The sequence below is a fragment of the Lathyrus oleraceus genome, chromosome 7 (assembly GCF_024323335.1).
Source record: "Lathyrus oleraceus cultivar Zhongwan6 chromosome 7, CAAS_Psat_ZW6_1.0, whole genome shotgun sequence".
In the NCBI taxonomy this organism is placed as follows: Eukaryota; Viridiplantae; Streptophyta; class Magnoliopsida; order Fabales; family Fabaceae; genus Lathyrus; species Lathyrus oleraceus.
In genome coordinates, this window is record NC_066585.1 from 541,321,240 (window position 1) to 541,332,623 (window position 11,384).

The 11,384-nt window shown below is 36.6% G+C and overlaps 1 pseudogene; it reads left to right on the forward strand.

Annotated features, from left to right (window-relative positions):
* Nucleotides 1-7,197: 7,197 nt before the first annotated feature.
* On the forward strand, nt 7,198-9,136 carry LOC127107189 (SCF E3 ubiquitin ligase complex F-box protein grrA-like; annotated as a pseudogene).
* Nucleotides 9,137-11,384: the final 2,248 nt, after the last annotated feature.

Consider the following 11,384-nt stretch of genomic DNA (forward strand, 5'->3'; position numbering starts at 1 on the left):
ATTAAGAGACGGTTTGTCACGTACCGTGAACTAACCTTAGAATTCCTTAGCTCCCTTGTATACAACCCCGAACATGGTTACGGACTTAACAAAGGGTTGATATCCTTTAGGTTGTTTAGCATGGACTTCACCCATAGCCGTCGAGACCTTGCTGACCTCCTAGGATTCCCTAGTGGCCCTTTCGTTTTTACTACCCGCCAAGAGGACCTAATCGATGACATAGACCTAGATGACTTTTGGGATAGCATAACTGGAGAATCCAACCCAAACCCGAATGAGATGCACTCACAAAAGATCCATAACCCTTCTATCCGATACTTTCATAAAATACTAGCCCACACCTTATTTGGTAAGGAAGAGATTAACACCAGAGTGTCCCGCGATGAACTTTTCATCTTGCTATGTGTCGATCAAGGTCGACATGTCAATATCGTGACATTCATGATAGAAAGATTTGTTCAGCTTGCTAAGAACAACCGTACCCCAATAATAATAGGTGGGGCCTAGTAACCATGATAACAGACGCCATCGGACTTGTACGCCCACTTTATGAGCTTGTACCTTTTGGAAACATCCGACCCATGGATATCGTATTTTGCTTTAACCGCAGAATCATATGAAACATTGGGACGAATACTTTTGATTATTTAATCAATAACGAAGTGGTTCGACTATTTACCTTGCCTAACCATGAGAGAACGAGTGTTCACAACCGCAATAACTAGCTTTATGACTTAGATGAACACCCTATTGATCCACCTTCACCTCCTGAGCCGCCGCCCAAATATGAGTATATCAATGACCCTATCCATGTAGAAGAATCTGATCTTGAAACACCTCCCAACTATTATAACATTGATGAACTGGTTCCTCCATCATATGCTGATAATCTTGCCATGCTTCTCACCCGTCTGAATGGTTTTCAAGCTGACATCACAACTGTGAAAGAAGAGATAAAGATCACGCGTCTTGATATCTTAGGCCTGATGGGTATAGCCGTTGAGCAGTTTCATCACCTGCACGAAGTTGTAGCTGCACTGGGACAAAACTGTGGCTAATACTACTAACCACTGATTTCTCCTACTCTCACTAAGCAATGAGGACACTGCTTTGTTTTGTGTGGGGAGGGAGCACATTTATTTCATTACTTTTGTTTAATTACTTTTGTTTGCTAGGTTATCGTTACTATTTTTTTCCCATGTTACGTTTAATTTCAATTTATTAATTCAATTACTATTCATTTATTTCTGCTTATTCATTTATTTATTTATTTTTGCATTTATGCTTTTAAAATTCAATTGCTTAGTTATCATTATTATGTTGTTATCATATGCTGCTGCAAGCTGTGTTGAAAAATTGAAAATCTGCGTGTGACGACCGTCACATATAGGGTGACGCCCGTCTCACAGGCGTGACGACCGTCACGGATCTGCCACGATCGTCACATGGCATGCAACTGACCGTTACGAGGATCTGACCATTGCAGACGACCGTTATGCATCCGTTGCGCGTGACGACCGTCACGAATTCCAGAGAGCTCGCCTATAAATGCAGGCGCTCTTTTTCTCTTCTTCCTCATCAATCACCACTCTCATACCATTCTGCTCTTCATTTATTCAATTCTTTACATTCTCTTCAAGCGTGTAACTCACAAATATTCCATCTAACCCACCAAGACCAAAAGTTTCATAAACCTCATCAATGGCCCGTCAAGAAAGAGCTACTCCCGACCTATCCACCGTCCTATTCCGAAATGGAGAAGCCGGCGAACGCCAAAGAAACAACTACCTCAAGTTCTACCAACACTCCGTTCAAGCTACGAGGTATGTTGATGATGAATGCCTGACGGAGCTAGGACTTTTGGAGGGCGTGGAGTGGATGCTAACAAACTCCAGCTTGACACAACTGTGTACTACATCGCAGCCAACCTACGAAGCGCTGACCCTGGAATTTTTAAGTTCCTACTCCTATATCACACCCCTTGGTGCTACTCAATATCTCACCGGAGTCGCCACATTTAGAATGTTCGGCACCGAGTATTCCCTAAATCAAACCAAGATAGCGAGAATGCTTGGTTTGCGACATGGAGAAGGAATCCACTGCTGCATCCCGGAAGGATGGTCAGAGATAGCATTTCCAGTTTGGCACAACCTCACCAACATGAACGCCACGAGTTGGGATACGCTTAACGCAACATATATTCACAACCCAGCCATTAGATATTTCCACCAAGTCCTGGGGCACACAGTTTTTGGAAGAGTCAACAACCATAAGGTAAACTCCAAGGAACTATTCCTTCTTCACTGTGTGTTTGCCCAAATTGCGTTCAATGTTACTCCTTTTCTACTAGCCAACATCCAGGCTGCATGCATGAGAGGCAGCCAGGCGTTTTGTTGTGGGGGAATCATCACCTCCATAGCATTAGGCTTGAACCTGGGAGATAGGCTAGCCAACTTACCAACCTTGCAGGCAGAATTCCTTGACATCGACTACTGCCGTGCTTCACATCTGATCAAAGCGAGAGATGACGGGAAGTATCATCCTGTTGTCAGAAAGAAGGTAGTTAAAAGCATCATCATGCCCAACAGGAACCGCACAGATCCAAGAGATATGGAAAATTGGATTGTTGATCTAGATGCCCCCGAGGCAAATGATGGAAATCCTGGTAATGGTGCAGATGAAGTCAAGGAGGAGCTTGACTGAGGCATGCCTCAACCACCTCAAGAGCACGCTGCAAAGACTTCTTCTCGAGGACAACAGAGAAGCGAACGAAGACCCGCCTCCATGGAAAACAACTACGTCGAGATGTTGCGACACAACCAAAGAATGGAAGACCGCCAAATGGAAATGATGCAAGCGATCCAGCAAATACAACGGGATCAACACGATTATGCAAACTGGCATGATCAGGGGATGGCGGAGCTTTCAGACCAGATGAGTGCCCAAACTTATCACGTAGATGCCATCCAGGAGTACACTCAGCATGTGGGATTGGATCCTACCCAGCGAGGAAGAGGTGAGCACGCAAGAGCAAGAGCATGCAGAAGCCAGCCGCGTAACGACGAGCAATGATTTTTGTTTCTTTCTTTTTTATTATGTATATTGTCGCATTGAGGATAATGCATTGCTTAAATGTGAGAGGAAATCCTTATCACTCATCTACTTGTTTCTATTGTTAGTATTTTCAGCCAATACAATTTTTTTTGCTTGTCCTTATCAATCATTTTTACATATTTTGGCATAACAATTTTTTTTCCTTAAGACTAAATGCATACCCTACGAGTATATAGGCTGTCTTGCGGAGGTTTTGTTAGGAAAACTGAGAAAGATCTAACAAGATTGATACCGTCCCGACACCCTAGATCCCTCACTTCTACGAGATTAGTTTGAATAACCATTATACCGACACCTTAAGTCTCCATTCTAGATTAACCCCTAGTAGTTTATACTAGCAGTCAGCACTGTCTCAAGCGCAAACCACGTGGAGAGCCGATGAATATAAGTGTTTGATGCCTACAAATTAAGAAATTCCTTCGTACTGTTGCTATCAAGAAATTGATAAATGAACCATACAAAAAGGTTGCAAAGATACACAAAAAGAAGGAACAGAAACCCCAGTTGGTTAGTCAAGAGGTACCTGGTACTGGACTCGGTAGGGCGAACTACGATTCGATCCCCCACAACCTTCAAAAAGGGGATATATATAAAGGGGTACCACACTAGTGTACCAGGCCCTGTACTGAGAAAAGGATCAAAGTCACTAACCGGCTACTTCACTTAGTGCATGCGGAGGCAAAGGGCTTAATGTGATTACGCTAGAATGAAACCCAGTGAAATAGAAACAGAGGCACTAGGTTGAGCTATAATAGCATGATTTGAACTAGCTTGTGCAAAGGAGAGATCTACGCTAAAGCTGAAAGCTCGTGTCGTCATAGTATCTTTAGTGTTTTACTCGAATATCAACCATCTTAACCATCCACCTGACAACCACGTACGAATGGGTAATGTATTCGCGTTTAAATTTGTTTTCAATTTGTATTTGCTTGAGGACAAGCAAAGGTTCAAGTTTAGCGGAGTTTGATAACGCGAAAACACATCAGATATTTGCCTTGATTTACACTCAAAGATCATACCATTTTAATTAATATCTTGATTATTCCGCAAGTATTTGAGTTGTTTTTGCAGGTATTTAAATCTCCAAGCATTAATGAGCAAAATGAAGAAAAGGAAGAAAAAGAAGAAGAAACAGATGAGAAAGCACAGGAAAAAGCAGAAAACCTGAATGCAGAATTTGTTGATGTGACGACCGTCACAGATTCATGACGCTCGTCACGACCCATCCTGTGACGACCGTCACAAGCCCATGACGAGCGTCACGCGGCCAGAATATGCGCTTTGAAACAGTCAATCACAGGCACCCAAACATGCCTAAATTTCCTCCAACAGCATGACTCCCCCAGATTCCTCATTCAAACCAAGTCTTCCTTAAATATCTCAACCACCAAGACCTAAAGGAGCACTATATAAATGACCAAAGTTGGAAAAATTGGGAACGCCTACATTTACACTTACGCTCTGCAATTAATTTTTACAGCTTTCTAGTTTTTTTAGTTTATTTTCTTTTCAGCAACTTTGTTTCCGTTGCCTTAGTTCATTCGTCATTTTTTTAGAATTCCGTTTTCCCTTTTCCTTCCCGTTTTCCAGTTAGCCATAGTAGTAGTTTCCTACACTGGGGAACTACTACACTTTATTTAATTTTAGTAAGCAATTTGTATTGAAGAAGCAGAAGCCTACCGACTTGTGGAGGACTGCTCAAGTGCTCCGAGATTCACTATACTCTGTTACTTCGATTGTCAGGTTTTTATTGAATTATTATTATTATTGCCCAATTATTATTATAATTATGTTTGCCGCAATGTTGATCTGTTTATGCGCTGTGTTTGCCTTATTTAACATGTTTGGCTAAATTACCGGTATCGGTATGTAGCAATTCAATTTGATGGGATTTAATAATAATCGGTGAAAACTCTTTTTCTCAAACAATATTTTAGGCTGAAGTTTTTAATTTAAATTTAATTAACTTTATCACAAAAGCGTGAAAAGCTATTTAATACGGTTTTGCCACGAGAGTGGGAAATTAACTAAGGTGAGAACCAACAATCGCGAGAGCGTGAGGCTCGAGCTGGATAGTAAAAATTAGGCATTGAGTTTAAAAACAGAGAGAGCACTTTAAAAGCAATTAGAACTTATTTATTTTCAAAAAGTAATTTTAACTTCAAATGGGACAGCGAAAGCGTACATTCTGACTTAAAGCTATAGGCCGAATCAACAACCACGAGAGTGTGAGATAAAGCTTTTTAAATAAATATTTTCTACTGAGAGATATTTGGCATTTAAACTATTCACCGGTGACATATCGAATCCCTGACAATTAATGCGTTGCATACTGATTCTTTCCGTCAATTATTTCTTAAAACTAAATTTCTCTTAGATTTACTATTTTGCCCCCGAATTTCTACTAATCATTCCCTTAGCTAAACATAGTGACGTTAGTAACACTAGTTTGACCATAGGTCCATGTGGCATCGATATCTTTTAAAACTAAAGCGACTGGACTGTGCACTTGCAGTCAAGTACCCGATATACTATATTTTATATATAGTCACGACAAGCATCAATCACTGCCAACAAGAAGATCATTATCAAGACATCCAACATCGATATTTCCCCAATGAATCATTCATACAAATGTCACCCTTCAATCGACTCGATCACACCCCAATTACTCAAGCACACCCCAACTACTCTGCCATGGATCATGAACTCAACTATAGCGGTAGCCCTTCATTGCATACACAGGACTACGTGGAATTGTCTTAATTTTTAGAGAATTTATTGCAGGTGGTGGTGTTGTTCCTCAAACATTCGAGGTGAATCAACAAGATGGGTTAGGGCCACGTGTTAGGGTAGCTAGGGAATGTGGAACCGAATGTCGGTTTGGTCATCCAGGTCAACGACAATAGTATTTTTGGTCTTCGTGTGTAAATGAAATTTAATATTAATATTACTATTTCCAATTTCGACTTTTATATAACATGTCAATTATTAAATAAAAAAAAGTACACGATAAACACTGGTGTCAATCCAATTGACGACTGCATTTAAAAATAACACATAAGCGTCAATTTGATTGGCAACATTAGATGCATAAGTCAATCCAATTGGCGCCACCTCTTTAACTTAGAGAGCTGACGTCAATTCATCTGACATCAGTTCTTCGAAGTGAAATATTTTGAAAAATTATCTTAAATTGGATTATTTTGGATTTTTTTATAAATGTGGATTATTTTGGTTTAAATTTCCAATAACTCAGTCATTCAATTAATGAATTAAAGACATATTACCATTACGGATTTAATGGGTTAGGGGTTATTGGATAATTTTTTTAAAAACCCTTACAATAATTTTTTATATAAATAATTGATTCAAAATAATTGAAACTTTAAAAAAATGTGGTGTGTATTAAGGGTGTGTAAAACTAACAAAAAATTGTAAATCGAACCGTAAAAAAAGTTGAAAAATATTAGATGTGTTTGGATGTTATTTTTTAAAAATCGTTCAGTTTGAATTGGATTTTCAAACGACTTTTTAAAATTTCAAAATCGATTCAAATTGAACCGAACTACGTGTATATATTTTTATATTTATTTATTTTTTATTAATATGATATGTTGTGTTAATTTATTATTAAATGATACTGATTTTTTAAAATATTATCTATTAGTTTGATTTAATCTACTAATATTTATTTTTATTATTTTATTTATTTCAATAAGTGATTATCATTTTATAATATTAATTTTTAATATAGTATATGTTATATCAAATTTATTTTTATTAGTACTTTTATAATATTAATAAAAAAATATAATTTATAATTTGAATTTTTAAATAACCAGTCCATATAAAATCGTATGAAGTTAGAATTGATCTGATCAAATTTTCGAAATTAATTATTCTAAATCGAACCGAACAAAGAACAATTTTATTTCAAAATCGACTACTAATATAAACTACTAAAGTCATCCATGTAAAATAAAACTATTGAAATTATCCAGCTTTTTATTAATTAAAAAAAATGTTATCCAGCTTTTTTTTCTATTTAATCCTCAAGTCTAACCTACGTACTAACACACATAAACCTAAACCCTCAGACCTGTATTTTCCTTGGCGGCAGTAATCGTTCACTGCAACATGAAACTTAAGAGAAATTCTCTCCAAACTCCAGAACAAATTGTTTCAACAGATTCATATTTAGATGATGATTGTTGGGAATATGGTTTCAAATTCATCTTCAATGACGACGATGATGATAACCGTTCCTTTTTCAAATCACTTTCCTTAGTTAACAAGCAATTTCTCTCCATTACCAACCGTCTACGCCTGCCTCTCTCTCACCGTATGGAATCCAACCTGCCGTTTACTCTCTGGTCTTTTACCAAGGTTCATCAATCTCATCTCCCTCGACCTCTCCTGTTACTATGGTCTCATCAACAACCTTCTCATTCAAATCTCTCGTTTTCCATTGAAACTCACTTCGCTTAATCTCTCCAACCAACCCAACATTCCAGCACGCGGCTTGAGAGCTTTCTCACGAAATATTACAACTCTAACCTCTCTCATTTGTTGCAACATTGCTTCTCTCTCTACTGCTGACTTGCTTCTTATCTCACTGCTTTCCTTCCCTTCAAGAACTTGACATAGGTAACATTATCAATTTTAAGCTAAATGCTGATATATCAATGGTGTTTCCTAAGCTGCGCAAAGTTAATTTCTATGGTCATAACCATACATTTACATATATGATCGACGCATGGCTTTTACAAGTATGTAAGAATTCTGAGTTTCTTGAAGATGTTGTGATGTCGAAGTGTACACAATTAACTCATCACGGCATTGCTTCTGCCATCCGTGAGAGACCAACTTTATTAGTTCACACTTTATTAACTCTCTAGTGAGTTTGAAGGACTTAGCTTGTCTTGATTTGTCATATTCGTTTATCTCCAATGATTTGCTTTCCTCTATTGCAACCGGAGGTCTTCCTTTGAAAAATCTTGTCCTCCAATTCTGTCTAGGATATAGTTATGCTGGAATCTGTTGTTTGTTATCCAAGTGTCAATCTATACAACATTTGGATCTTCAAAATGCTTATTTTTTGAATGACCAACATGTTGTGGAGTTGTCTATGTTTTTGGGTGATTTAATGTCTATAAACCTTAGTCGATGTCACATGCTCACAGAGTTATCTTTGCTTTCACTTGTAAGTAATTGTCTTTCACTTAGTGAGATCAAAATGAATAACACAAGGATTGGGATTGGGAGAGAGGGTGTACTGAATTCTAATTCTTTCGAGGATTTCGTTGTAAGCCCTCAATTAAAGTCTCTCAGTTTGACACATAGTTCCTGGCTAAGAGATGAAAGCATCAAAATGTTTGCTTCCATTTTCCCCAATTTGCAACTTCTTAATTTGAGTAATTGCACTAACATATCGGAAGAAGGTATTTTTCATGTTTTGAGGAGATGTTGTAAGATTAGACTTTTGAACTTAGTTAGCTGTTTACAAGTGAAGCTGCATGGAATGAACTTTGAAGTTCCTCAATTGAAGGTGTTGAACTTATCAAATACAAGTGTTGACGATGAAACACTTTGTGTGATCTCAAAGAATTGTTCTGGACTTTTGCAACTGATACTACAAAATTGTGATGATATTACAAAGGAGGGAATCAAGCATGTGCTAAATAACTGCACGCAACTCAGAGAGATCAATTTGATGTATTGTTGTAAATTGGTTCTTAATATTGTTGACGAAATGATATTTTCAAGGCCATCATTGAGAAAGATAACCCTTTCATCTTGCAACATCTTCAATAACAAAAAGTTCGGTGACAAAAAGAGAAGATTCTTTTCGCATCATGGATGTCTTTTGTTCTAGTTTTTTTGTAAGATGTTTTTTGAACACTAAAATGCAACATGTTTTTTGTTTTCACATTTAGTTCTCTAAGTTATTTTATTTGTTAACGTGTAATTGCCTTACTAATATTGGAAGATTTTTTATAAAATGTAGAATTTAATGCAATTGCAGTTTGGTGTTATATGCCAAATTAAAGTGTATTGCTTTTCATTCTTTTGCCTTAAATTATATTACACAGATAAGATTCATGTATCATACTTATTGAAGACTTCATTGGCAGCAGCATGGGTGCAACGGATATGGTGTTAAGTTATCCTAGTTTTATGCTACTATGATTGTTGTGGAGTGAAGTCTTTATTAGCTTGAGGTTGAAGATAACATGTGTTATGACTTCTCATTGTTCTAAGTCAATTCTCTGTTCTAGTATGTCTATAGTTTATGAGTATACATTGATTCAAAGACCATATTAATCAACTGCCAAGCCTAAACCTTGAGAAAAAGTGGAGAGTATAAGTTGTATGTCTTTGAGAAGGAGACAAAGTGGAGTATAAGTTGTATATGACCTTTTTTTACCATGTTGTAGAGAGATTGCGAGTTAATTTCAAAAACACATTTTTTGATATCGAGATTCCATGCAAAAATGGTGTTATCAAGTAACTCTCAAATCTATGCAAAGAGAAACTGTTGTAGACTACTTAAAAATTCCTATGAATCGGCCATGATGGTCCTGAATAAGGCGTCCACGAGCTGAAGCGCTCCGTTGATACAAAAATATATTCTTTTTAAATTTATCAACATAAATATATGGTTTCTTCCAAACAATATAGAGTTTGAACTCAGACTCATGGTAAAGTTAGGATTATTTTTTCCACCCCCTCCCTACCTTTGTGAAAAGTCAGTCACGAATGCTCATAATATTCGGAGATACATCTCGGAACGCATCTAAAATTATATCAACAAATTTTTTATAAATGAGATATTTCTATTTTGTTCAAAAAAAATTATTCAAAAATACATCTCCGATATCTAAAGATACACTTCAGTAAAGTGTTGAAGCTACACCCCTTTATTAGTGTAATTTTAGGTGCGTCTAGAGTTTTTTAGCCAGGCCCATAAATGTTAGAAATCATAATTCTAGGGAATGCTCATTATATCCTTATGTATGTCTTTCACACCTCTAAAAATGAAAAATGTTCTTCATGCGTTCGGACGCACTCAAAATCACATCAGACTTCTTTTTTGAGATTCACCTCATATTGAACAAAATATGATTCGGAGATGTATCTCCCTATATTATTTTATGTATCCTTAGATGTATATTTGAAATATGCCTTGTACTTTTTTGAGAATTTTTTTCCCTGAGTTGATTTAATTAATGTCTGAGTGATATTTCCGGAGATGCATATTCGAAAATGTCAAGTGGCAAAATTGGATAAAACACCAACTTGCATGATCTTCCTCTTCATGCTGAAGAAAGCCTCAATTTTTCAAAACCCTTAAAAAGTTTCTCTCATTCTCAATCAATTTTTCAACACCAAAACATCATTGTATTTCATCACATAAAAGGGAGAAAAAGAAGATGAAATTGCAGGTAAAGTTCATTCATTTCATCCCTTATTTTTGCATTAATCAGATTTTTGAGTTGAATAAAAGAACGTTGAATCCTGATATGCATCTTCTGACGAAGTTTGGAATGGTCCGGATATGCATATCTGGGTTGTCCTTATAGTTTGAGTTTTGAATTTGTTTTTGTGTTATTGGTATTATTACATAAGATGCACCTAAATATGTTTCTCAAAGTTATTGTGAGTGCGGATATTAAACCGGTTGAAGTGAAACATGATGTTAAACCAAATGAAGTGAATGATAATATTAAACCAAGTTCTCAACTGGTCGTTGTTGAGGTAGATGTATGTGCACAATTTACAAATAAACAAGTGTTTATTGTTCATGAGCATATGATACAATGGGTTTGCAAGGAGACATGGAAATTGCGGTTTGGTGTTGTAATCGGAAAGTATGACAATGATTCAGATAAAAGATAATCATTTGTAACAATGAGATGCGAAATAAGTGGCATGTATCAACCACAGATTATGAAGTTGAAACCATATGACATGAGATCGAGAAAATATGAGTGTTTGTTTAAATTGCGTAGATATAGTATGTCGGATGAAATATGAAAAATTAATGTGATTTTCGGAATACATAATCATGTCTTGACTGACAAACTTGTTGATCATACCATTGTATGTCGTCTTGTTCCAGATGAAGGAAACTTGTTTTGGACATATCACTAAACATGGTGGCGCCAAAAAACATACACGCAACTTTGAAACAAAAACAAAAACCTCTAAATGTTTCAAATATCAAGCAAATATACAATGTGTGTCCTCGAAACAATAAGGTGATA